The sequence below is a fragment of the Xenopus tropicalis genome, chromosome 3, assembly GCF_000004195.4.
Source record: "Xenopus tropicalis strain Nigerian chromosome 3, UCB_Xtro_10.0, whole genome shotgun sequence".
NCBI lineage: Eukaryota > Metazoa > Chordata > Amphibia > Anura > Pipidae > Xenopus > Xenopus tropicalis.
This window is the reverse complement of record NC_030679.2, coordinates 135,692,682-135,715,292: the sequence shown is the minus strand read 5'-3', so window position 1 is coordinate 135,715,292 and position 22,611 is coordinate 135,692,682. Positions and strand designations below refer to the sequence as shown.

Sequence of the window (22,611 nt, the reverse complement as noted above, 5' to 3'; positions counted from 1 at the left end):
CAAAGTTTGGTACTAACTTTTATTATATTAACCGATTGTATATAGAAACAGAATACTTACCTAGTAACTCCACTACACACCAATTAGCCAGAGAAGGCTTGGACAAGATCAGAACGAAATCCCCTCCCCTAGCAACGTGTAACAGGCTAATACAGTAGCAACCACTCTCATGAAAAGCCCTCCAAACGTAATGCAACTGAGCCTGTAAGTGCAGCGGCAGTGCATTGCGTAAATTTAAGTTGTTCTAGGAGCAACAACTTATATGATCAGCCCATGCAAGTGAGATGTAATTTTAATTTTCCTTCTTTCCTTTGTTCTATGGGGTTTTAATACAAGAATTTTTTAAATGGTTAAAATAAAGGTAAAGTTTTATTTATTCACAGGTGTGCCAGTAGAATGGTGTGTGTCTTGTCCACTTAGGATCTCTTTCTCGAATTATGTTTAATACACACATACTGTGCACCCTGAAGCTGTAGTGCAGGGTTTTTTCTTCCTTTTTGCACAAATAAAGTATATTAGGGACTTTTCTTTCCCTTTTTCTGACCCTAGCACATAGCATTAAGCACACATAGAGATGACACTAAGAGCCGGGTTTGGAAGTGAAATACATGGCTTTAATATCAAAGCCAGAAATGAACAGAGAAAAGAGAACCTAACTCAAATTTTTGCACATCCCCTTATGACCAATGACCCGATGTCAAATGGTAATAAGACTTTACTAAGAGAACTGAAAAATAATATGTCACAACAAACTAAGAGTTGGTGGAACAAAAATTTTTTCGAACAATATATAAAACAGAAGCTTATTCCTAGGGGTCTAAGAATCCAAATATTTCCATCATTTACATTGTTGAGCGATAAACTCAAAGATGAGTGGGAAGATACCCTAACGACATGCTCACTAAAACTAATGGGCATTCTTATTACAAATGAAAGAGAGAAGCTAGAAAAATTAGAACAGGATATTGAACTCACACAAATAGAGTTAGAAAAAAGCTCAACTGATATTAGGGGAAGTTATGACAGATTGTCTGCCGAAATTGACCGCTATGAGTCAATACTTATTGAACGTAAAAAACGGAAGTTATACAGGGACCAGCAGGATTTTGAGAATGGTAAAATATATAACTGGCCACACACGACTGTCAGAGAGACTAGGGGAATAGATAGAGATCCAGAAACTTCTGATACAGATACAGAACCTCCGTCCACTACTAATACCAGACTGAGTCCCAATTTTTTAGAAACACGCACCGATCCAGACAGATTTTTCAACAGAAACAGAAACAGAAACAGACTGGATCGGGAGACCCTCCCCGCTCTAAATACAAGATCAGAAGGGGGAAGGGAAAGGGAAAGGGAAAGAAGAGGTCTCAGACCTCAGGAGAGGCGAAATTACAATTACCCACGATTTCCGCGACGAACATAGAGGAAATTCATAGGGTAATTAACTTATCAGACCATTTACTGGATCAAAATCATGTATCAGTATTATCCAAAGGCTTGTCATTCTGCCCGACACCGCAGGTGGATTTTTTTGAATTAGAAAAAGATCTGAATCTGTTCTGTAGAAAGATCCTCCTTAAAAAAATTTTTAAGAATCAGGGGGAGGATATGACCTTTGACTCCTTTCAGGAAAGACAGACATGGACTATTCTGAGAGACTTAGCACAAGAAAATGAAAGTCAGGGTAATGAGTTTAATACACAGAAATTTAAGAAAAAGTCAGATTTCTCTCCATCTTACACGCTGAGTAATTTTGTACAGGTATTTAAAGAAATGGCCTCCAGGGAATTTACAAGCATAAAATGTAAAACCCAAGTTGATAATCTGACCAAATCAGAGCGATTAGCCCTGAGGGAATTACAATCCTGGGAGGATGTGCAGATTAAGCCATCAGACAAAGGGGGAAACGTAGTCGTATGGCCCAATGATCTATATACATCAGAAGCAAAAAGACAACTAAGCACTGATGCATATAAAAAACTATTTGGTAATCCAACAGAGACATATATGAACCAATATAACCGGCTGATTAATGACGCCTATAAAGATCTATTAATCTCTGAGTCTGAAAAGACTTTTCTAATAGCAGATTTTCCCAGAGTTGCTACTTTTTATTTATTACCGAAAATCCATAAAAATGAACATAAACCTCCAGGTCGCCCAATAGTCTCTGGAAACGGCAACCTAACCGAAAAGGCCAGCCAATTTCTAGATCACCATTTGCGAAAGTATGTTTTGACACTGCCCTCATACGTAAAAGATACAATGGAGGTCTTAGCACGTTTAGAGGGAACACACGTGTTGAAAAACACATGGTTAGTAACCCTGGATGTCGAAGCCCTGTATACCTCAATTAAACATCTGGATGGGATAGAGGCAACTCAGTCTTTTCTAACACATGATCACACAGTAAGTCAAGACTTTGGACATTTTCTGGTGCGACTTTTGGGCTTTGTACTACAACACAATTATTTTGTATTTGCCGATACTTTTTTTCTACAAACACAAGGAACGGCCATGGGTACTGCCTGCGCACCAACCTATGCCAAACTGTTTCTGGGTAAATGGGAGCAAGATAGAGTCTTTTGCGATGATCTAAGTATATACACTAACTTCATCCCAATGTGGATTCGCTACATAGATGATATTCTCTTCCTTTGGGAAGGTCCCAAAGATCTACTAGATGACTTTTGTGACATCTTGAACATCAATAATTTAAATATCAAATTAACTAAGACTGTATCCCAAGAATCGATTTCTTTTCTTGATTTGACAATTGGTATTGATGGAGACGGAAATATAACAACAGATCTCTACCGTAAGGAGACAGCCACCAATACAGTGTTACACTACGATAGCTTCCATAGAAACACCGTAAAAAGATCACTACCCATAGGAGAATTTCTGAGAATTAGACGAAACTGTACATCTTATGAAACCTTCAGAATGAGATCCCAACAATTAACAGAAAGATTAAAATCCAGGGGGTACCCAAATAAGGTGTTAAAACAAGCCTATTATAGAGCACTTAAGACAGATCGGCAAAAATTATTGAGGGTTAACACTAAAGAGAGAAATTCACAAGATCAACAAATTAGATTTGTCACCACCTTTGGCCCACATACTTTTCAGGTTCAGGATATCATCCAAAAATTATGGCCCATAGTCCAACAAGATCAAGAATTAAAAACACTAATACCGGATAAAGTCCAATTTTGCTACAGAAGATGTCCAAATCTTCGAGATAAACTAACAAAAAGTCACTTTGTGAAAAAGAAAAGGCAACCTCTGGTTAATGGATCCTTCAAATGTGGAAATTGTATCTCATGTAAAAGTATGAAAATTCAGACAGAATTTAGGGACAGATTTGGTACAAAACACAAGGTGAATGATTATATCAATTGTAAATCTACGAACGTGATATATTGCATTGAATGCCCTTGTGGTAAAAAATACATTGGCATGACAACCCAGTCTCTTAATAAGAGGATACAAAAACATATAAGTACAATTAACAACGCCAAGGAGGATCTAAAATCAAACAAAACAATCAGTTCTGTGGCGAATCACTTTCTTAATCTACACAAGGCCAATCCTGCTGGCCTGAGATTTTGGGGTGTAGAACATGTGACTTTAGGCATAAGGGGAGGAAATGTCACGGAATACCTTTTGAAAAGAGAGAGTCGATGGACTTTCCTATTAAACACACTATCCCCCAATGGGATAAATGAGAAAATAGATTATGGGGTGTTCTTGCGAGATTAAAACCTGGCTTAATGTCTTAAGTTATTAAACATGGTACATGACTGCACATAGGAGGATCGTAAAAGAAACCAGTATCAATTTAAAAGTTACTCGATCACGATATTTATTTTAGTACACAAAATTTGAGCACTGGTCATTTAGGCTATTTTCACACTTTTTTTTTTTTTTTTTTTTTTTTTATTCATACCCTTAGGGGTTAATTTTTTGACACTATCAGTGTATTTGCTATTCACTGTAATCTATGATGATTAATGATCAATAATTTATTTTCACTTTTTAGATATTGTCTTACTATCAGCTTATCACATCATTTCTATTCACCACCAATTTTCTGACACATGTAAGTCACTTTATTTTGAGACAAGAGAGATAGCGTTACACTCCTTGTCACACAAGTATAATTATTCACTGATTTTTGGTACTGGAAACTCATGTATACTTTAGAAACCTAGAATGCAGTAGAAACATGACAGGTCGCATTAAGGCCACTCACTGCCTTATTTTAGATTAATAAACTACACCCCCAAACTATATCTTTTTAACATCCTTAGTTGATAGGAATCCAGCTCGGTAAGATACAAGATGTACAATGAAAGGTATTACATTATAATTGGTTCAATCACATATCTGACAAAGTTGGTACTTAATGGATATGTGAACACTGCATTAAGGCTGAGACAATTGGCAATTCTATGGTTAAATTGAGTACAAACCGGCAAGTCCTCTATGATTGGTTGGAGAGAATTCAAAAGTAACTCCCACCAGACCGGGAATATCGCCTTGAAAAAGCATTTTTAGCGAAACGCGCGTCGGCGTAGCATCTCCATGAGCAGACCTCAGTGCCGAGGTAGAATACTGGTTGGTAGGCACTGAGGATAGGGCAATTGATGATCATTCTAATACTATACATATACGCTATTAATTGAATACTATACTGACCTGCTCGACAAGGGGGGTGGGCAGAAGGAAAGTTCAGAGAGAATAGCTAATCAATTTAGACTGTGCAGCTGGCACAGCTAGCTAGAGAAGTCAGTGATTATCTATGAGGGAATTGACTTTGTACTAATGTTACGGGATCTCTGTGGTGAGGCAATACGGGTGCTCTCTGTAAAGCATAGCCTATATAAGTGCAACTCTGCAGCTGCTGTATATGTAAATTGAGGAATGAACAATAATTTATTTTCTCCACACCCGGGCATATGCTGCAAAAGGTATGTGTGTACAGGTTGAATGGCACTGTAATTAGTTTTTACAATAGTGGAGTGAAACCTGGCTGGTCTTCCTTGTAACCTCCCCCGTATCTATGTTATCACTTACCAGGCAACCACTCAGAACCTACAGCTGCCGAGCGAGCGGCAGATAATTCAGTGTGTGTGAAGGAGACTGGTTACGGTGGGCAGCCGTCTCGGGAAGGGTGGCTTAGATGTGATTTGCGAGTCCCTAAGGAACAAGAATCGCTGCTTGTTAACACTATTGGTATGCTCAGGAATCTCTGAGGGTATTTACAACGCTCTGGTTTTGAGATACAATTGTAACCAATTCCTATGTGCAGATGTCTGTGGCCCTTCAAATTAAGGGTTAACTTATCTGCAATTCCGCTCCGGAAAACTGATAATCAGGGAGGTAAGCAGATTTGTATATTTAGAAACTTTAACAGTAAACCATAAAACTTATATATAAATCATATATGTAGAAATCTACTGCAAGAACCACTATGGTTTAAAGTAGATTGATAATCTAGCGACACAAAGTTTGATATTAGCTTTTATTATATCAGTTATTCGTATATAGAGACAGAATACTGATCTAGGAAATGCACTATACACTTATCAGCCGGAGTAATACTATAATGAAACAAGTTGTGGCAACAGTGTAATGGATGTTTCATGCCTCTTGGAGGAATTGCAACTGTAACGCTGTGTGTCCTGCTAAGTTTCAAGTTGTCACAGTAGTAACAACTTTTACAATTAACCTTCGAGGGTGCTATACTGTTTTGCTTGATACGGGGAGTAGATAAGAGAAAACACGCAAAGTTCAGAGAGAACAGTTAACCATTTTAGACTGTGCAGCTGGCACAGCTAGCTAGAAAGCTGTGGGTCCGCAAGGAATTAATACTGGTGTTTAACAATATTATTGGTATATTTAGGAATCCTTGAAGATATATTTGAGGTCCTGCTTCTTACGATATTTTGGGAATAAGTCACAACTAGGACAGATTCCCATGAGTGGATGTATTTGGTCTTCCAACTTAAGGGTTAATTTACCTGTAACCCCGCCCCGGGATGATTGACACGCGGGGAGGGAATTAGATCTGCACATCCAGAAAACCCGAATAGTAAATCACATAGGTACAAATTCACTTTAAGAATTATCATGGTTTAAAATATAGTAATAACCAAGCGACACAAAGTTTGGTACTAACTTTTATTATATTAACCGATTGTATATAGAAACAGAATACTTACCTAGTAACTCCACTACACACCAATTAGCCAGAGAAGGCTTGGACAAGATCAGAACGAAATCCCCTCCCCTAGCAACGTGTAACAGGCTAATACAGTAGCAACCACTCTCATGAAAAGCCCTCCAAACGTAATGCAACTGAGCCTGTAAGTGCAGCGGCAGTGCATTGCGTAAATTTAAGTTGTTCTAGGAGCAACAACTTATATGATCAGCCCATGCAAGTGAGATGTAATTTTAATTTTCCTTCTTTCCTTTGTTCTATGGGGTTTTAATACAAGAATTTTTTAAATGGTTAAAATAAAGGTAAAGTTTTATTTATTCACAGGTGTGCCAGTAGAATGGTGTGTGTCTTGTCCACTTAGGATCTCTTTCTCGAATTATGTTTAATACACACATACTGTGCACCCTGAAGCTGTAGTGCAGGGTTTTTTCTTCCTTTTTGCACAAATAGGGTAACAAATGCCGTCGTCATTAGATGCTGAGTTTTGCAGCTCCTATTTCTGTGCCATGACGTGTTAAAATCTCTGCAAGACGTGTGAAAATCTCTGCCTAAACCTCCTCTGTGGCAGGAAAGCTTCTGCCTGATGCGGTTAACTGTGCATATGGCAAATATATTTGCTTAGCTCAAGGGCCCAAAATACTGTCCAAATGGGTAAGAGGCAGGGTGGGTATTATTATTGGTTATGGTTTTTTCCGGACGCAATTGATATTTTTCGATGGCATGGATATTTTCCTCTCCTCTCACAAATGGCACCTCCATACTGAATGCGTGCGGCAATTCTTCAGTCCGCATACTCAATCTTACTAAACACTCTCCAAGAGGATGTTTCTGCCCGGTTTCGAACCGGGGACCTTTCGCGTGTTAGGCGAACGTGATAACCACTACACTACAGAAACTTCCTGATGAGGTTGCTGCTGCTGCTGCTGCTGCCTGGACTGGAGAGGCAGTGTCAAAAGCAGCTGAGAGACCTAGGAGTATTAGTAGCGAGAAGTGGGTTTTGGCTGAAGTTGATAACAGGTCATTGCTTTATCGAGATAAAGGCAAGCAGAGAGGAGGAGTTTGTTGTGCAATATCATTTCTGATAGCGTTACCCAAACGCTCTTGCTGATTTTGCTTTATTTACCATGAGAAGTTGGTTTGCTTGCAGATATGCAGCATGCACCCAAGGTTACAAAGAGATGATACAAGTTACACAGACTTGCTGTGTATTGCTCTTAATCTGTCTTCTGTATAAAGCTGGAGCACCTCAGATCTTGCATGCCGAGTAGTTTGGCAAAGACTTTCTTGCGGCCAGCTTAAAGCGAGGCCGAGGAAAGAGAAAGTTCCCTGACCGGGAATCGAACCCGGGCCGCGGCGGTGAGAGCGCCGAATCCTAACCACTAGACCACCAGGGAAGCACTTGCTGCTTTCCTTTTCATGTAACTGTGACCAAGCAATTCCAACTTACTATTATTTGTCACATGGTTGTACAACTGCATAATGGAATATGGCGTCGACCCACTGAGGAGAAAATCTCTACTGTCAGTCACATGGCTGTACAACTGTATTGCGGAACATGAAATCTAGCTACTGAGCAGAATTTCTCTACTATTAGTTACATGGTTGGGGAAGTGGATTGTGGGGTAACAAATGCCGTCGTCATTAGATGCTGAGTTTTGCAGCTCCTATTTCTGTGCCAAGACGTGTGAAAATCTCTGCCTAAACCTCCTCTGTGGCAGGAAAGCTTCTGCCTGATGCGGTTAACTGTGCATATGGCAAATATATTTGCTTAGCTCAAGGGCCCAAAATACTGTCCAAATGGGTAAGAGGCAGGGTGGGTATTATTTTTGGTTATGGTTTTTTCCGGACGCAATTGATATTTTTCGATGGCATGGATATTTTCCTCTCATTTCCAAACACCGGGCTTTCCGTAATAAAATATTTTTACAAAATCTCTCTGCTACATTAACGTGCACCTCACCTTTTCAATGATGTTAAACCGCTTCAGGCGTAACCAAAAAGCATGCTTCTGCCCGGTTTCGAACCGGGGACCTTTCGCGTGTGAGGCGAACGTGATAACCACTACACTACAGAAACTACTGTGAGCGTGCCGGACGGGGGCCCCCTATCCCAATCACTAGGAAAGATGATGACAGCACTGGGAGCATGAAAAAAGCAACCCCTCTAATGAACAATGCTGTTCAGGTGCATGGTTAGACGACTCATTTGGTAGAGTTAGCGAGACCAGTTTGCCTGCCAGAAGAATTTGCACTTTGCAATTTGCACCACGGTGCGCTGGGCTCCCAGGGTCCCATGTGGTCTAGCGGTTAGGATTCCTGGTTTTCACCCAGGCGGCCTGGGTTCGACTCCCGGTATGGGAAGCGCCGCTTTTGCTATTCCAACTGCTTGGCGAGCCCATTGATTGGTCCAGTGCCTAAAGATTTCTGCTATGCTCAGGTGTGCAACTTTGGCCTTTGTTGCGATTAAAGGCCACAGGTGGGTATGGAGAAGGAACGTGAAAGAGCCCAGACCTGAGCGCCCTTATTGCATTTCAGAGCGTCTTCCGTTTGAGACATCCGCTGTCACAGAACGTGCGCCCGCCAGAGCGCCTATGGCGTTGGTGGTATAGTGGTGAGCATAGCTGCCTTCCAAGCAGTTGACCCGGGTTCGATTACCGGCCAACGGACAGCGTCCTCTATTGCGGCACGGACGAGCGCTTTTTAAAAAGGTTGCCGCCATAGTGACCCGCGGATGTCGCCACTTTGCAGCCATGCCTGCCCATGCAGGGTACAGGGCAAAAGCGCTTCCAATCTGTCCTTTGCAACCTTCAGAGAGGAGATTTGCAGTGGGAACATGTCTGCATTACAGCCTGTGCAGTCTTCTCACTGTGTGCATCATGCTAAAATTCTTCATTTTTCTAAGTTGTACGCAGGATTGGCTTGAATGAAAACAAAACAAAAAGTAAGAAAGCAGCACCGGAACGGGCAGCGCGAGCTCTAAGAAAGCATCCTTCGAGCCGGAATTGAACCAGCGACCTAAGGATTGCTGTATCACACCTACAGTCCTCCGCTCTACCAGCTGAGCTATCGAAGGCCGGAATGGCGCTCGACGGGAGGGGGTGACAGTTCTCTTGAGAAACCCAACAGAAGCCGAAGCCTTCCAAAAGTCTGCCCCGTGTGAGGATCGAACTCACGACCTTCAGATTATGAGACTGACGCGCTACCTACTGCGCTAACGAGGCTGCAAGCGGCGGGCGTCTGGTGTCTACCCTGGTGTGCTCTACTGCATACACCCTTACAAAAAATTGCAGTGACTTATTTCATAAACAGACTGAGGCATAGCCAATGTGCATTTTGCAAGTCTTTCAAAAGGACAAATATTTTGACCTCTAAAACTTAGGGTGGAGCAAAAAAGAGAACAGACTGAGGCATAGCCAATGTGCATTTTGCAAGTCTTTCAAAAGGACAAATATTTTGACCTCTAAAACTTAGGGTGGAGCAAAAAAGAGAACAAGAGCCCCATGTCGAGCTCTTCCGAAAACCCCCGTTTTCCTTCAGTCTGTTGCCCTACTCGAAGCCTTTTTAAGCAACTGGTGGTTTAACTTGCTTGGAAAAGCAGCATGTGGCAAACTGGAAAAAGTGTCCTTGGAGCCAGAGTTGAAGCAGCGACCTAGGGACTGCTCTGTTAAACCTACAGTCCCCCGCTGCACCCGCAGTGCTGGGGCTTGCGATAGACGGGCCAACCAAAGGTTGGACTGCAGGCCCACGCCTTAGCAGGGCGCTTGCCGCCGGCTGCAGCTGTGCCGAAATAGCTCAGTTGGGAGAGCGTTAGACTAAAGATCTAAAGGTCCCTGGTTCGATCCCGGGTTTCGGCAGGTGGAGCCGCGGATTTTGAGAGCGTTTTAACTAGGCGCGATGAAGGCCAATCAGCAGCAAGCAAAGGCGTAATTAAGCCACATAATTGTTAAGGTGCTATATGGAAGACTGGCCCCCTGCTCTTGCTAAGTAGGTCGCCGTCAGAGAAAATACCTCCTCCGTTGCCCTTGGGAAGACCTGAGCACATTTGACATCCGCAAAGGCCAAACTGTACTCGTAACGAGCAACACAGACGCCGCCGTAGCTTGAAAAAACTGCCCAAGTTGAGGTTTGTCGGAGGTCCTGTGTGCTGGCGCTGCACCGTGAGGGGGATTAGCTCAAATGGTAGAGCGCTCGCTTAGCATGCGAGAGGTAGCGGGATCGATGCCCGCATCCTCCAGGAGGTGGCTCTTTTCAGAGCGGGTGGGCGGGGCCGCAACGCGCTTCTGTCTAGTGTTTTTAAAAAGAGAGAGGAGTGGAAACGTCCCTCAGACCTCTTGTCCTGTACAGCGTGGAGCAACGTTCATTTCTTACCCGAGTAAATGGGAGTTGACAGAACCCTCTGAAAAGTGTCATTCCATTACTGCAGCCGGCTGCTGCTTGCACAACCGAGGGCAAGCACCCAAAGAAGAGTGGTAAGAAGCTGTTGTGGCAGCCCAAAAGGCCGTGCAGTACTGGAATCGCGCTTTCTTCTCTACAGTGAGCTACGACACAGACCACCGAGGGCTGGAACTGCAAATCCTTTATGGACGGTGTCAAATTGCCAAGGGTTAAAGTTGGTTCTCAAGCAAAGGCCAGGCAATTCCTATTTGGGTCATCCTCCAAACTAGAGGCAAAGCTGTTTCCTTGAGAATTCCCGCCATGCGGGCAGAAGAGCGTTTCCCGAGTGAGTAAACGCACACCACGATGCGCCGGGCTCCCAGGGTCCCGTATGGTCAAGCGGTTAGGATTCCTGGTTTTCACCCAGGCGGCCCGGGTTCGACTCCCGGTATGGGAAACGCCGCTTTTGCTATTCCAACTGCTTGGCGAGCCCATTGATTGGTCCAGTGCCTAAAGATTTCTGCTATGCTCAGGTGTGCAACTTTGGCCTTTGTTGCGATTAAAGGCCACAGGTGGGTATGGAGAACGAACGTGAAAGAAGCCCAGACCTGAGCGCCCTTATTGCATTTCAAGAGCGTCTTCCCGTTTGAGACATCCGCTGTCACAGAACGTGCGCCCGCCAGAGCGCCTATGGCGTTTGGTGGTATAGTGGTGGCATAGCTGCCTTCCAAGCAGTTGACTCGGGTTCCATTCCCGGCGCAACGCACAGCGTCCACTTTGCGGCACGGACGAGCGCTTTTTAAAAAAGGTTGCCGCCATAGTGACCGCGGATGTCGCCACTTTGCCAGCCATGCCTGCCATGCAGGGTACAGGGCAAAAGCGCTTCCAATCTGTCCTTTGCAACTTCAGAGAGGAGATTTGCAGTGGGAACGTGTCTGCATTACAGCCTGTGCAGTCTTCTCACTGGTGTGCATCCATGCTAAAATTCTTCATTTTTCTAAGTTGTACGCAGGATGCTCAGTCTGTTTATGACATAGTCACTGCAATTTTTGTAAGGGTGATCCAGTAGACCGCACACGCAGGGTGGACACCAGACCGCCACCGCTTGCAGCCTCGTTAGGCGCAGTAGGTGGCGTCAGTCTCATAATCTGAAGGTCGGAGTTCGAGTCCTACACGGGGCAGACTTTTGAAGGCTCGGCTTCTGTTGGGTTTCTCAAGAGAACTGTCACCTCCGTCGAGCGCCTTTTCCGGCCTTCGCTAGCTCAGCTGTAGAGCGGAGGGACTGTAGGTGTGATTACACAATCCTTAGGGTCGCTGTTTCAATTCCAGCTCGAAGATGCTTTCTTAGAGGCTCTGTCGCTGCCCGTTCCGGTGCATTGCTTTCCTTACTTTTTGTTTTGTTTTTCATTCAAGCCGACCCCCCCCTCCTAGCGTACAACTAGAATAAATGAAGAATTTTAGCATGATGCACACAGTGGAGAAGACTGCACAGGCTGTAATGCAGACCGTTCCCACTGCAAATCTCCTGCTCTGAAGGTTGGCAAGGACAGATTGGAAGCGCTTTTGCCCTGTACCCTGCATGGGCAGGCATGGCTGCAAGTGGCGACATCCGCGGGGTCACTAGTATGGCAGGCAACCTGTTTTAAAGAGCGCTCGTCGCGTTGGAGCGTTGTGATCGCAGTTCAATGAGTAGGGAGCGCTGTGCGTTGGCTGGGAATCGAACGATGGCCGGGTCAACGTTTATGGACAGGCAGCTATGGCTCAGCCACTATGGAGCCTCCGACACGGTGACGCCATTGATGGCGTGGGCGGCTCTGGCAGGCGCACGTTCTGTGACAGCGGTGTCTCTGAAACGGAAGACACTCTAAATGCAATAGGGCGCTACAGGTCTGGCTCTTTCACGTTCGTTCTCCTACCCACCTGTTGGCCCTTTAATCGCAACAAAGGCCAAAGTTCACACCTGAGCATAGCAGGAAATCTTTAGGGCACTGGACCATCAATGGGCTCGCCAAGCATTTGGTATAGCAAAATCGGCGCTTCCCATACCGGGAGTCGAACCCGGGCCGCCTGGGTGAAAACCCAGGAATCCTAACCGCTAGACCATACGGGACCTTGGGAGCCCAGCGCATACGTGGTGTTGCGTTTACTCACATCGGGAAACGCTGCTTCTGCCCGCATGGCGGGAATTCTCAAGGAACAGCTTTGCCTATAGTTTGGAGGATGACCCAAATAGGAAATTGCCTGGCAATTGCTTGAGAAACCACTTTAACCCTTGGCAATTGACACCGTCCATAAAGGATTGCAGTTTCCAGCTCCTCGGTGGTCTGGGTGTCCGTAGCTCAGCTGTAGAGAAGAAAGCGCGATTCGCATACTGCACGGCCTTTTGGGCTGCACGACAGCTTCTTGACACTCTTCTTGGGTGCATTGCCCTCGGTTGTGCAAGCAGCAGCCGGTGCATGTAATGGAATGAGCGCTTTTCCAGAGGGTTCTGTCACTCCCATTTACTCGGGTAAGAAATGAACGTTGCTCACACGGCTGTACAGGACAAGAGGTCTGGGGACGTTCCACTCACCTATCATCTTTTTGAAAAAACACTAGGAACAGAAGCACGTTGCGGCCGCGCCGGCACAGTCCGCTCTGAAAGAAGCCACCTCCTGGGAGGATCGGAGCAGTGCGATCCGCTAACCTCTCGCATGCTAAGCGAGCGCTTCTAAAATAACCATTTGAGCTAATCGCCCTCGTACGGTGCAGCGCCAAGCACATTTGACATCCGCGAAAGGCCAAACTGTACTCGTAACGAGCAACACAGACGCCGCCGTAAGCTTGAAAAAACTGCCCAAGTTGAGGTTTGTCGGAAGGTCCTGTGTGCTGGCCGCTGCACCGTGAGGGGGATTAGCTCAAATGGTAGAGCGCTTCGCTTAGCATGCGAGAGGTAGCGGATCGATGGCCCGCATCCTCCAGGAGGTGGCTCTTTTCAGAGCGGGTGGGCGGGGCCGCAACGCGCTTCTGTCTAGTGTTTTTAAAAAGAGAGAGGAGTGGAAACGTCCCTCAGACCTCTTGTCCTGTACAGCGTGGAGCAACGTTCATTTCTTACCCGAGTAAATGGGAGTTGACAGAACCCTCTGAAAAAGCGTCATTCCATTACTGCACGCGGCTGCTGCTTGCACAACCGAGGGCAAGCACCCAAGAAGGAGTGGTAAGAAGCTGTTGTGCAGCCCAAAAGGCCGTGCAGTACTGGAATCGCGCTTTCTTCTCTACAGTGAGCTACGACACAGACCACCGAGGGTGGAAACTGCAAATCCTTTATGGACGGTGTCAAATTGCCAAGGGTTAAAGTGGTTCTCAAGCAAAGGCCAAGGCAATTCCTATTTGGGTCATCCTCCAAAACTAGAGGCAAAGCTGTTTCCTTGAGAATTCCCGCCATGCGGGCAGAAGAGCGTTTCCCGAGTGAGTAAACGCACACCAGGATGCGCCGGGCTCCCAGGGTTCCGTATGGTCTAGCGGTTAGGATTCCTGGTTTTCACCCAGGCGGCCCGGGTTCGACTCCCGGTATGGGAAGCGCCGATTTTGCTATTCCAACTGCTTGGCGAGCCCATTGATTGGTCCAGTGCCTAAAGATTTCTGCTATGCTCAGGTGTGCAACTTTGGCCTTTGTTTGCGATTAAAGGCCACAGGTGGGTATGGAGAAACGAACGTGAAAGAGCCCAGACCTGAGCGCCCTTATTGCATTTCAGAGTGTCTTCCGTTTGAGACATCCGCTGTCACAGAACGTGCGCCTGCCAGAGCGCCTATGGCGTTGGTGGTATAGTTGGTGAGCATAGCTGCCTTCCAAGCAGTTGACCCGGGTTCGATTCCCAGCCAACGCACAGCGTCCTCTATTGCGGCACGGACGAGCGCTTTTTAAAAGGTTGCCGCCATAGTGACCCGCGGATGTCGCCACTTTGCAGCCATGCCTGCCCATGCAGGGTACAGGGCAAAAGCGCTTCCAATCTGTCCTTTGCAACCTTCAGAGAGGAGATTTGCAGTGGGAACGTGTCTGCATTACAGCCTGTGCAGTCTTCTCACTGTGTGCATCATGCTAAAATTCTTCATTTTTCTAAGTTGTACGCAGGATTGGCTTGAATGAAAACAAAACAAAAAGTAAGAAAGCAGCACCGGAACGGGCAGCGCGAGCTCTAAGAAAGCATCCTTCGAGCTGGAATTGAACCAGCGACCTAAGGATTGCTGTATCACACCTACAGTCCTCCGCTCTACCAGCTGAGCTAGCGAAGGCCGGAAAGGCGCTCGACGGGAGGGGTGACAGTTCTCTTGAGAAACCCAACAGAAGCCGAAGCCTTCCAAAAGTCTGCCCCGTGTGAGGATCGAACTCACGACCTTCAGATTATGAGACTGACGCGCTACCTACTGCGCTAACGAGGCTGCAAGCGGTGGGCGTCTGGTGTCCACCCTGGTGTGCTCTACTGCATACACCCTTACAAAAATTGCAGTGACTTATGTCATAAACAGACTGAGGCATAGCCAATGTGCATTTTGGCAAGTCTTTCAAAAGGACAAATATTTTGACCTCTAAAACTTAGGGTGGAGCAAAAAGAGAACAGACTGAGGCATAGCCAATGTGCATTTTGCAAGTCTTTCAAAAGGACAAATATTTTGACCTCTAAAACTTAGGGTGGAGCAAAAAAGAGAACAAGAGCCCCATGTCGAGCTCTTCCGAAAACCCCCGTTTTCCTTCAGTCTGTTGCCCTACTCGAAGCCTTTTTAAGCAACTGGTGGTTTAACTTGCTTGGAAAAGCAGCATGTGGCAAACTGGAAAAAGTGTCCTTGGAGCCAGAGTTGAAGCAGCGACCTAGGGACTGCTCTGTTAAACCTACAGTCCCCCGCTGCACCCGCAGTGCTGGGGCTTGCGATAGACGGGCCCAACCAAAGGTTGGACTGCAGGCCCACGCCTTAGCAGGGCGCTTGCCGCCCGGCTGCAGCTGTGGCCGAAATAGCTCAGTTGGGAGAGCGTTAGACTGAAGATCTAAAGGTCCCTGGTTCGATCCCGGGTTTCGGCAGGTGGAGCCGCAGATTTTGAGAGCGTTTTAACTAGGCGCGATGAAGGCCAATCAGCAGCAAGCAAAGGCGTAATTAAGCCACATAATTGTTAAGGTGCTATATGGAAGACTGGCCCCCTGCTCTTGCTAAGTAGGTCGCCGTCAGAGAAAATACCTCCTCCGTTGCCCTTGGGAAGACCTGAGCACATTTGACATCCGCAAAGGCCAAACTGTACTCGTAACGAGCAACACAGACGCCGCCGTAGCTTGAAAAAAACTGCCCAAGTTGAGGTTTGTCGGAGGTCCTGTGTGCTGGCGCTGCACCGTGAGGGGGATTAGCTCAAATGGTAGAGCGCTCGCTTAGCATGCGAGAGGTAGCGGGATCGATGCCCGCATCCTCCAGGAGGTGGCTCTTTTCAGAGCGGGTGGGCGGGGCCGCAACGCGCTTCTGTCTAGTGTTTTTAAAAAGAGAGAGGAGTGGAAACGTCCCTCAGACCTCTTGTCCTGTACAGCGTGGAGCAACGTTCATTTCTTACCCGAGTAAATGGGAGTTGACAGAACCCTCTGAAAAGCGTCATTCCATTACTGCACCGGCTGCTGCTTGCACAACCGAGGGGCAAGCACCCAAAGAAGAGTGGTAAGAAGCTGTCGTGCAGCCCAAAAGGCCGTGCAGTACTGGGAATCGCGCTTTCTTCTCTACAGTGAGCTACGACACAGACCACCGAGGGCTGGAAACTGCAAATCCTTTATGGACAGGTGTCAAATTGCCAAGGGTTAAAGTGGTTACATGTAAAGGTAAACTGAACATGTAAAGGTAAACAAAGGTCCAGGACCGGATGGGATTCATCCCAGGGTATTAAATGAGCTGAGCGCTGTGATTGCCAAGCCTCTTCACATAATTTTTCAGGATTCGTTGAGGTTTGGCATGGTGCCGAGAGACTGGCGGATTGCTAATGTGGTGCCGTTATTTAAAAAGGGATCTCGTTCTCAGCCTGAAAAACTATAGGCCTGTTAGTCTGACATCTAGTAGTAGGAAAGCTTCTGGAAGGGTAATAAGGGATAGGATAGTTGAATACATTGCAGTTCACAATACTATTAGTTTGTGCCAGCATGGTTTTATGCGTAACAGATCTTGCCAGACTAATTTAGTTGCCTTTTATGAGGAGGTGAGCAGGAACCTTTGATGCTGGAATGGCAGTTGATGTCATCTACTTAGATTTTGCTAAAGCGTTTGATACAAGTACCGCACAGAAGGTTAATGATCAAATTGAAGGAATATTGGCCTAGAACATAATATTTGTAATTGGATAGAAAAACTGGCTGAATGGATAGAGTACAAAGAGTGGTGGTAAATGGAACATTTTCTAAATTGGGCCAGTTGTGGTTAGTGGAGTACCGCAGGGGTCAGTCCTTGGTCCTTTGCTTTTTAAACTTGTTATTTAATGACCTGGAGTGGGCCATAGAGAGTACTGTTTCTATTTTTGCTGATGACACTAAATTGTGCAAAACTATAAGTTCCATGCAGGATGCTGCCGCTTTGCAGAGCGATTTGACAAAATTGGAAAACTGGGCAGCAAACTGGAAAATGAGGTTCAATGTTGACAAGTGCAAAGTTATGCACTTTGGTAGGAATAATATAAACGCAAACTATCTACTGAATGGTAGTGTGTTGGGGGCATCCTTAATGGAGAAGGATCTAGGGGTTTTTGTAGATCACAAGTTGTCTAATTCCAGGCAGTGTCATTCTGTGGCTACTAAAGCAAATAAAGTGCTGTCTTGTATAAAAAGGGCATTGACTCAAGGGATGAGAACAATATTTTTGCCGCTTTATAGGTCCCTGGTAAGGCCTCAACCTTGAGTATGCAGTGCAGTTTCTGGGCTCCAGTCCTTAAGAAGGATATTAATGAGCTGGAGAGAGTGCAGAGACGTGCAACTAAACTGGTAAAGGGGATGGAAGATTTAAGCTATGAGGTTAGACTGTCGAGGTTGGGGTTTGTTTTCTCTGGAAAAGAGGCGCTTGCCGAGGGGACATGATTACTCTGTACAAAGTACATTAGACGGGGATTATAGGCAGTTTGGGGGATGTTTCTTTTTTTCCCATAAAAACAAATCAGCGCACCCAGAGGGTCACCCCTATAGATTTAGAGGAACAGAAGCTTCCATTTGAAGCAGCGTAGGTGGTTTTTCACGGTGAGGGCAGTGAGGTTGTGGAAATGCCCTTCCTAGTGATGTGGTAATGGCAGACTCTGTTAATGCCTTTAAGAGGGCCTGGATGAGTTTTTGAACAAAGCAGAAATATCCAAGGCTATTGTGATACTAATATCTACAGTTAGTATTACTGGTTGTATATATATAGTTTATGTATGTGAGTGTATAGATTGGTTAGTATAGGTTGTGTGCTGGGTTTACTCGGATGGGTTGAACTTGATGGACAATGGTCTTTTTTCAACCCTATGTAACTATGTAACTATGTAACTATGGTTCTCAAGCAAAGGCCAAGGCAATTCCTATTTGGGTCATCCTCCAAACTATAGGCAAAGCTGTTTCCTTGAGAATTCCCGCCATGCGGGCAGAAGAGCGTTTCCCGAGTGAGTAAACGCACACCACGGTGCGCCGGGCTCCCAGGGTCCCGTATGGTCTAGCGGTTAGGATTCCTGGTTTTCACCCAGGCGGCCCGGGTTCGACTCCCGTTATGGGAAGCGCCGATTTTGCTATTCCAACTGCTTGGCGAGCCCATTGATTGGTCCAGTGCCTAAAGATTTCTGCTATGCTCAGGTGTGCAACTTTGGCCTTTGTTGCGATTAAAGGCCACAGGTGGGTATGGAGAACGAACGTGAAAGAGCCCAGACCTGAGCGCCCTTATTGCATTTCAGAGCGTCTTCCGTTTGAGACATCCGCTGTCACAGAACGTGCGCCTGCCAGAGCGCCTATGGCGTTGGTGGTATAGTGGTGAGCATAGCTGCCTTCCAAGCAGTTGACCCGGGTTCGATTCCCAGCCAACGCACAGCGTCCTCTATTGCGGCACGGACGAGCGCTTTTTAAAAAGGTTGCTGCCATAGTGACCCGCGGATGTCGCCACTTTGCAGCCATGCCTGCCCATGCAGGGTACAGGGCAAAAGCGCTTCCAATCTGTCCTTTGCAACCTTCAGAGAGGAGATTTGCAGTGGGAACGTGTCTGCATTACAGCCTGTGCAGTCTTCTCACTGTGTGCATCATGCTAAAATTCTTCATTTTTCTAAGTTGTACGCAGGATCGGCTTGAATGAAAACAAAACAAAAAGTAAGAAAGCAGCACCGGAACGGGCAGCGCAAGCTCTAAGAAAGCATCCTTCGAGCTGGAATTGAACCAGCGACCTAAGGATTGCTGTATCACACCTACAGTCCTCCGCTCTACCAGGTGAGCTATCGAAGGCCGGAAAGGCGCTCGACGGGAGGGGGTGACAGTTCTCTTGAGAAACCCAACAGAAGCCGAAGCCTTCCAAAAGTCTGCCCCGTGTGAGGATCGAACTCACGACCTTCAGATTATGAGACTGACGCGCTACCTACTGCGCTAACGAGGCTGCAAGCGGCGGGCGTCTGGTGTCCACCCTGGTGTGCTCTACTGCATACACCCTTACAAAAAATTGCAGTGACTTATGTCATAAACAGACTGAGGCATAGCCAATGTGCATTTTGCAAGTCTTTCAAAAGGACAAATATTTTGACCTCTAAAACTTAGGGTGGAGCAAAAAAGAGAACAGACTGAGGCATAGCCAATGTGCATTTTGCAAGTCTTTCAAAAGGACAAATATTTTGACCTCTAAAACTTAGGGTGGAGCAAAAAAGAGAACAAGAGCCCCATGTCGAGCTCTTCCGAAAACCCCCGTTTTCCTTCAGTCTGTTGCCCTACTCGAAGCCTTTTTAAGCAACTGGTGGTTTAACTTGCTTGGAAAAGCAGCATGTGGCAAACTGGAAAAAGTGTCCTTGGAGCCAGAGTTGAAGCAGCGACCTAGGGACTGCTCTGTTAAACCTACAGTCCCCCGCTGCACCCGCAGTGCTGGGGCTTGCGATAGACGGGCCAACCAAAGGTTGGACTGCAGGCCCACGCCTTAGCAGGGCGCTTGCCCGCTGCTGCAGCTGTGCCGAAATAGCTCAGTTGGGAGAGCGTTAGACTGAAGATCTAAAGGTCCTGGTTCGATCCCGGGTTTCGGCAGGTGGAGCCGCGGATTTTGAGAGCGTTTTAACTAGGCGCGATGAAGGCCAATCAGCAGCAAGCAAAGGCGTAATTAAGCCACATAATTGTTAAGGTGCTATATGGAAGACTGGCCCCCTGCTCTTGCTAAGTAGGTCGCCGTCAGAGAAAATACCTCCTCCGTTGCCCTTGGGAAGACCTGAGCACATTTGACATCCGCAAAGGCCAAACTGTACTCGTAACGAGCAACACAGACGCCGCCGTAGCTTGAATAAACTGCCCAAGTTGAGGTTTGTCGGAGGTCCTTTGTGCTGGCGCTGCACCGTGGAGGGGATTAGCTCAAATGGTAGAGCGCTCGCTTAGCATGCGAGAGGTAGCGGGATCGATGCCCGCATCCTCCAGGAGGTGGCTCTTTTCAGAGCGGGTGGGCGGGCCGCAACGCGCTTCTGTCTAGTGTTTTTAAAAAAGAGAGAGGAGTGGAAACGTCCCTCAGACCTCTTGTCCTGTACAGCGTGGAGCAACGTTCATTTCTTACCCGAGTAAATGGGAGTTGACAGAACCCTCTGAAAAGCGTCATTCCATTAGTGCACCGGCTGCTGCTTGCACAACCGAGGGCAAGCACCCAAAGAAGAGTGGTAAGAAGCTGTCGTGCAGCCCAAAAGGCCGTGCAGTACTGGAATCGCGCTTTCTTCTCTACAGTGAGCTACGACACAGACCACCGAGGGCTGGAAACTGCAAATCCTTTATGGACGGTGTCAAATTGCCAAGGGTTAAAGTGGTTCTCAAGCAAAGGCCAAGGCAATTCCTATTTGGGTCATCCTCCAAACTAGAGGCAAAGCTGTTTCCTTGAGAATTCCCGCCATGCGGGCAGAAGAGCGTTTCCCGAGTGAGTAAACGCACACCATGGTGCACCGGGCTCCCAGGGTCCCATATGGTCTAGCGGTTAGGATTCCTGGTTTTAACCCAGGCGGCCCGGGTTCGACTCCCGGTATGGGAAGCGCCGCTTTTGCTATTCCAACTGCTTGGCGAGCCCATTGATTGGTCCAGTGCCTAAAGATTTCTGCTATGCTCAGGTGTGCAACTTTGGCCTTTGTTGCGATTAAAGGCCACAGGTGGGTATGGAGAACGAACGTGAAAGAGCCCAGACCTGAGCGCCCTTATTGCATTTCAGAGCGTCTTCCGTTTGAGACATCCGCTGTCACAGAACGTGCGCCCACAAGAGAGCCTATGGCGTTGGTGGTATAGTGGTGAGCATAGCTGCCTTCCAAGCAGTTGACCCGGGTTCGATTCCCGGCCAACGCACAGAGTCCTCTATTGCGGCACGGACGAGCGCTTTTATAAAAAGGTTGCCGCCATAGTGACCCGCGGATGTCGCCACTTTGCAGCCATGCCTGCCCATGCAGGGTACAGGGCAAAAGCGCTTCCAATCTGTCCTTTGCAACCTTCAGAGAGGAGATTTGCAGTGGGAACGTGTCTGCATTACAGCCTGTGCAGTCTTCTCACTGTGTGCATCATGCTAAAATTCTTCATTTTTCTAAGTTGTACGCAGGATTGGCTTGAATGAAAACAAAACAAAAAGTAAGAAAGCAGCACGGAACGGGCAGCGCGAGCTCTAAGAAAGCATCCTTCGAGCCGGAATTGAACCAGCGACCTAAGGATTGCTGTATCACACCTACAGTCCTCCGCTCTACCAGCTGAGCTATGGAAGGCCGGAAAGGCGCGCCGACGGGAGGGGGTGACAGTTCTCTTGAGAAACCCAACAGAAGCCGAAGCCTTCCAAAAGTCTGCCCCGTGTGAGGATCGAACTCACGACCTTCAGATTATGAGACTGACGCGCTACCTACTGCGCTAACGAGGCTGCAAGCGGCGGGCGTCTGGTGTCCACCCTGGTGTGCTCTACTGCATACACCCTTACAAAAAATTGCAGTGACTTATGTCATAAACAGACTGAGGCATAGCCAATGTGCATTTTGCAAGTCTTTCAAAAGGACAAATATTTTGACCTCTAAAACTTAGGTGGAGCAAATGGTAGAGCGCTCGCTTAGCATGCGAGAGGTAGCGGGATCGATGCCGCATCCTCCAGGAGGTGGCTCTTTTCAGAGCGGGTGGGCGGGGCCGCAACACGCTTCTTGTCTAGTGTGTTTTAAAAGAGAGAGGAGTGGAAACGTCCCTCAGACCTCTTGTCCTGTACAGCGTGGAGCAACGTTCATTTCTTACCCGAGTAAATGGGAGTTGACAGAACCCTCTGAAAAGCGTCATTCCATTACTGCACCGGCTGCTGCTTGCACAACGAGGGCAAGCACCCAAAGAAGAGTGGTAAGAAGCTGTTGTGCAGCCCAAAAGGCCGTGCAGTACTGGAATCGCGCTTTCTTCTCTACAGTGAGCTACGACACAGACCACCGAGGGCTGGAAACTGCAAATCCTTTATGGACGGTGTCAAATTGCCAAGGGTTAAAGTGGTTCTCAAGCAAAGGCCAAGGCAATTCCTATTTGAGTCATCCTCCAAACTAGAGGCAAAGCTGTTTCCTTGAGAATTCCCGCCATGCGGGCAGAAGAGCGTTTCCGAGTGAGTAAACGCACACCACGGTGCGCCGGGCTCCCAGGGTCCCATATGGTCTAGCGGTTAGGATTCCTGGTTTTCACCCAGGTGGCCCGGGTTCGACTCCCGGTATGGGAAGCGCCGCTTTTGCTATTCCAACTGCTTGGCGGACCTCATTGATTGGTCCAGTGCCTAAAGATTTCTGCTATGCTCAGGTGTGCAACTTTGGCCTTTGTTGGTGGGAAGGGAGGGGGATTAAAG

General features: G+C 46.9%; 26 non-coding genes across 26 annotated transcripts; 15 read left to right on the top strand and 11 right to left on the bottom strand.

Annotated features, from left to right (window-relative positions):
- Positions 1-7,058: 7,058 nt before the first annotated feature.
- On the bottom strand, positions 7,059-7,131 carry trnav-aac. Its single transcript has one exon. It is a non-coding gene; the product is annotated as a tRNA-Val (tRNA).
- Positions 7,132-7,557: 426 nt separating this feature from the next.
- On the bottom strand, positions 7,558-7,629 carry trnae-cuc. Its single transcript has one exon. It is a non-coding gene; the product is annotated as a tRNA-Glu (tRNA).
- Positions 7,630-8,238: 609 nt separating this feature from the next.
- Positions 8,239-8,311, bottom strand: trnav-cac. The gene has a single exon. It is a non-coding gene; the product is annotated as a tRNA-Val (tRNA).
- A 212-nt stretch (positions 8,312-8,523) lies between these two features.
- trnae-uuc lies at positions 8,524-8,595 on the top strand. Its single transcript has one exon. It is a non-coding gene; the product is annotated as a tRNA-Glu (tRNA).
- Positions 8,596-8,828: 233 nt separating this feature from the next.
- On the top strand, positions 8,829-8,900 carry trnag-ucc. Its single transcript has one exon. It is a non-coding gene; the product is annotated as a tRNA-Gly (tRNA).
- Positions 8,901-9,221: 321 nt separating this feature from the next.
- trnay-gua lies at positions 9,222-9,307 on the bottom strand. Its single transcript is given in 2 exon segments — positions 9,222-9,257; positions 9,271-9,307. It is a non-coding gene; the product is annotated as a tRNA-Tyr (tRNA).
- A 75-nt stretch (positions 9,308-9,382) lies between these two features.
- Positions 9,383-9,455, bottom strand: trnam-cau. Its single transcript has one exon. It is a non-coding gene; the product is annotated as a tRNA-Met (tRNA).
- A 560-nt stretch (positions 9,456-10,015) lies between these two features.
- Positions 10,016-10,088, top strand: trnaf-aaa. The gene has a single exon. It is a non-coding gene; the product is annotated as a tRNA-Phe (tRNA).
- Positions 10,089-10,395: 307 nt separating this feature from the next.
- trnaa-agc lies at positions 10,396-10,468 on the top strand. The gene has a single exon. It is a non-coding gene; the product is annotated as a tRNA-Ala (tRNA).
- Positions 10,469-10,993: 525 nt separating this feature from the next.
- Positions 10,994-11,065, top strand: trnae-uuc. The gene has a single exon. It is a non-coding gene; the product is annotated as a tRNA-Glu (tRNA).
- A 3,029-nt stretch (positions 11,066-14,094) lies between these two features.
- trnae-uuc lies at positions 14,095-14,166 on the top strand. The gene has a single exon. It is a non-coding gene; the product is annotated as a tRNA-Glu (tRNA).
- A 235-nt stretch (positions 14,167-14,401) lies between these two features.
- Positions 14,402-14,474, top strand: trnag-ucc. Its single transcript has one exon. It is a non-coding gene; the product is annotated as a tRNA-Gly (tRNA).
- Positions 14,475-14,794: 320 nt separating this feature from the next.
- trnay-gua lies at positions 14,795-14,880 on the bottom strand. The gene is given in 2 exon segments: positions 14,795-14,830; positions 14,844-14,880. It is a non-coding gene; the product is annotated as a tRNA-Tyr (tRNA).
- A 74-nt stretch (positions 14,881-14,954) lies between these two features.
- Positions 14,955-15,027, bottom strand: trnam-cau. The gene has a single exon. It is a non-coding gene; the product is annotated as a tRNA-Met (tRNA).
- A 562-nt stretch (positions 15,028-15,589) lies between these two features.
- Positions 15,590-15,662, top strand: trnaf-gaa. The gene has a single exon. It is a non-coding gene; the product is annotated as a tRNA-Phe (tRNA).
- Positions 15,663-15,970: 308 nt separating this feature from the next.
- Positions 15,971-16,043, top strand: trnaa-agc. Its single transcript has one exon. It is a non-coding gene; the product is annotated as a tRNA-Ala (tRNA).
- Positions 16,044-18,268: 2,225 nt separating this feature from the next.
- trnae-uuc lies at positions 18,269-18,340 on the top strand. The gene has a single exon. It is a non-coding gene; the product is annotated as a tRNA-Glu (tRNA).
- A 233-nt stretch (positions 18,341-18,573) lies between these two features.
- Positions 18,574-18,645, top strand: trnag-ucc. Its single transcript has one exon. It is a non-coding gene; the product is annotated as a tRNA-Gly (tRNA).
- A 321-nt stretch (positions 18,646-18,966) lies between these two features.
- trnay-gua lies at positions 18,967-19,052 on the bottom strand. The gene is given in 2 exon segments: positions 18,967-19,002; positions 19,016-19,052. It is a non-coding gene; the product is annotated as a tRNA-Tyr (tRNA).
- Positions 19,053-19,127: 75 nt separating this feature from the next.
- On the bottom strand, positions 19,128-19,200 carry trnam-cau. The gene has a single exon. It is a non-coding gene; the product is annotated as a tRNA-Met (tRNA).
- A 560-nt stretch (positions 19,201-19,760) lies between these two features.
- On the top strand, positions 19,761-19,832 carry trnaf-gaa. The gene has a single exon. It is a non-coding gene; the product is annotated as a tRNA-Phe (tRNA).
- Positions 19,833-20,139: 307 nt separating this feature from the next.
- Positions 20,140-20,212, top strand: trnaa-agc. Its single transcript has one exon. It is a non-coding gene; the product is annotated as a tRNA-Ala (tRNA).
- Positions 20,213-21,041: 829 nt separating this feature from the next.
- On the top strand, positions 21,042-21,113 carry trnag-ucc. The gene has a single exon. It is a non-coding gene; the product is annotated as a tRNA-Gly (tRNA).
- Positions 21,114-21,434: 321 nt separating this feature from the next.
- On the bottom strand, positions 21,435-21,520 carry trnay-gua. Its single transcript is given in 2 exon segments — positions 21,435-21,470; positions 21,484-21,520. It is a non-coding gene; the product is annotated as a tRNA-Tyr (tRNA).
- Positions 21,521-21,596: 76 nt separating this feature from the next.
- trnam-cau lies at positions 21,597-21,669 on the bottom strand. Its single transcript has one exon. It is a non-coding gene; the product is annotated as a tRNA-Met (tRNA).
- Positions 21,670-22,416: 747 nt separating this feature from the next.
- On the top strand, positions 22,417-22,488 carry trnae-uuc. The gene has a single exon. It is a non-coding gene; the product is annotated as a tRNA-Glu (tRNA).
- The last annotated feature ends 123 nt before the right edge of the window (positions 22,489-22,611 follow it).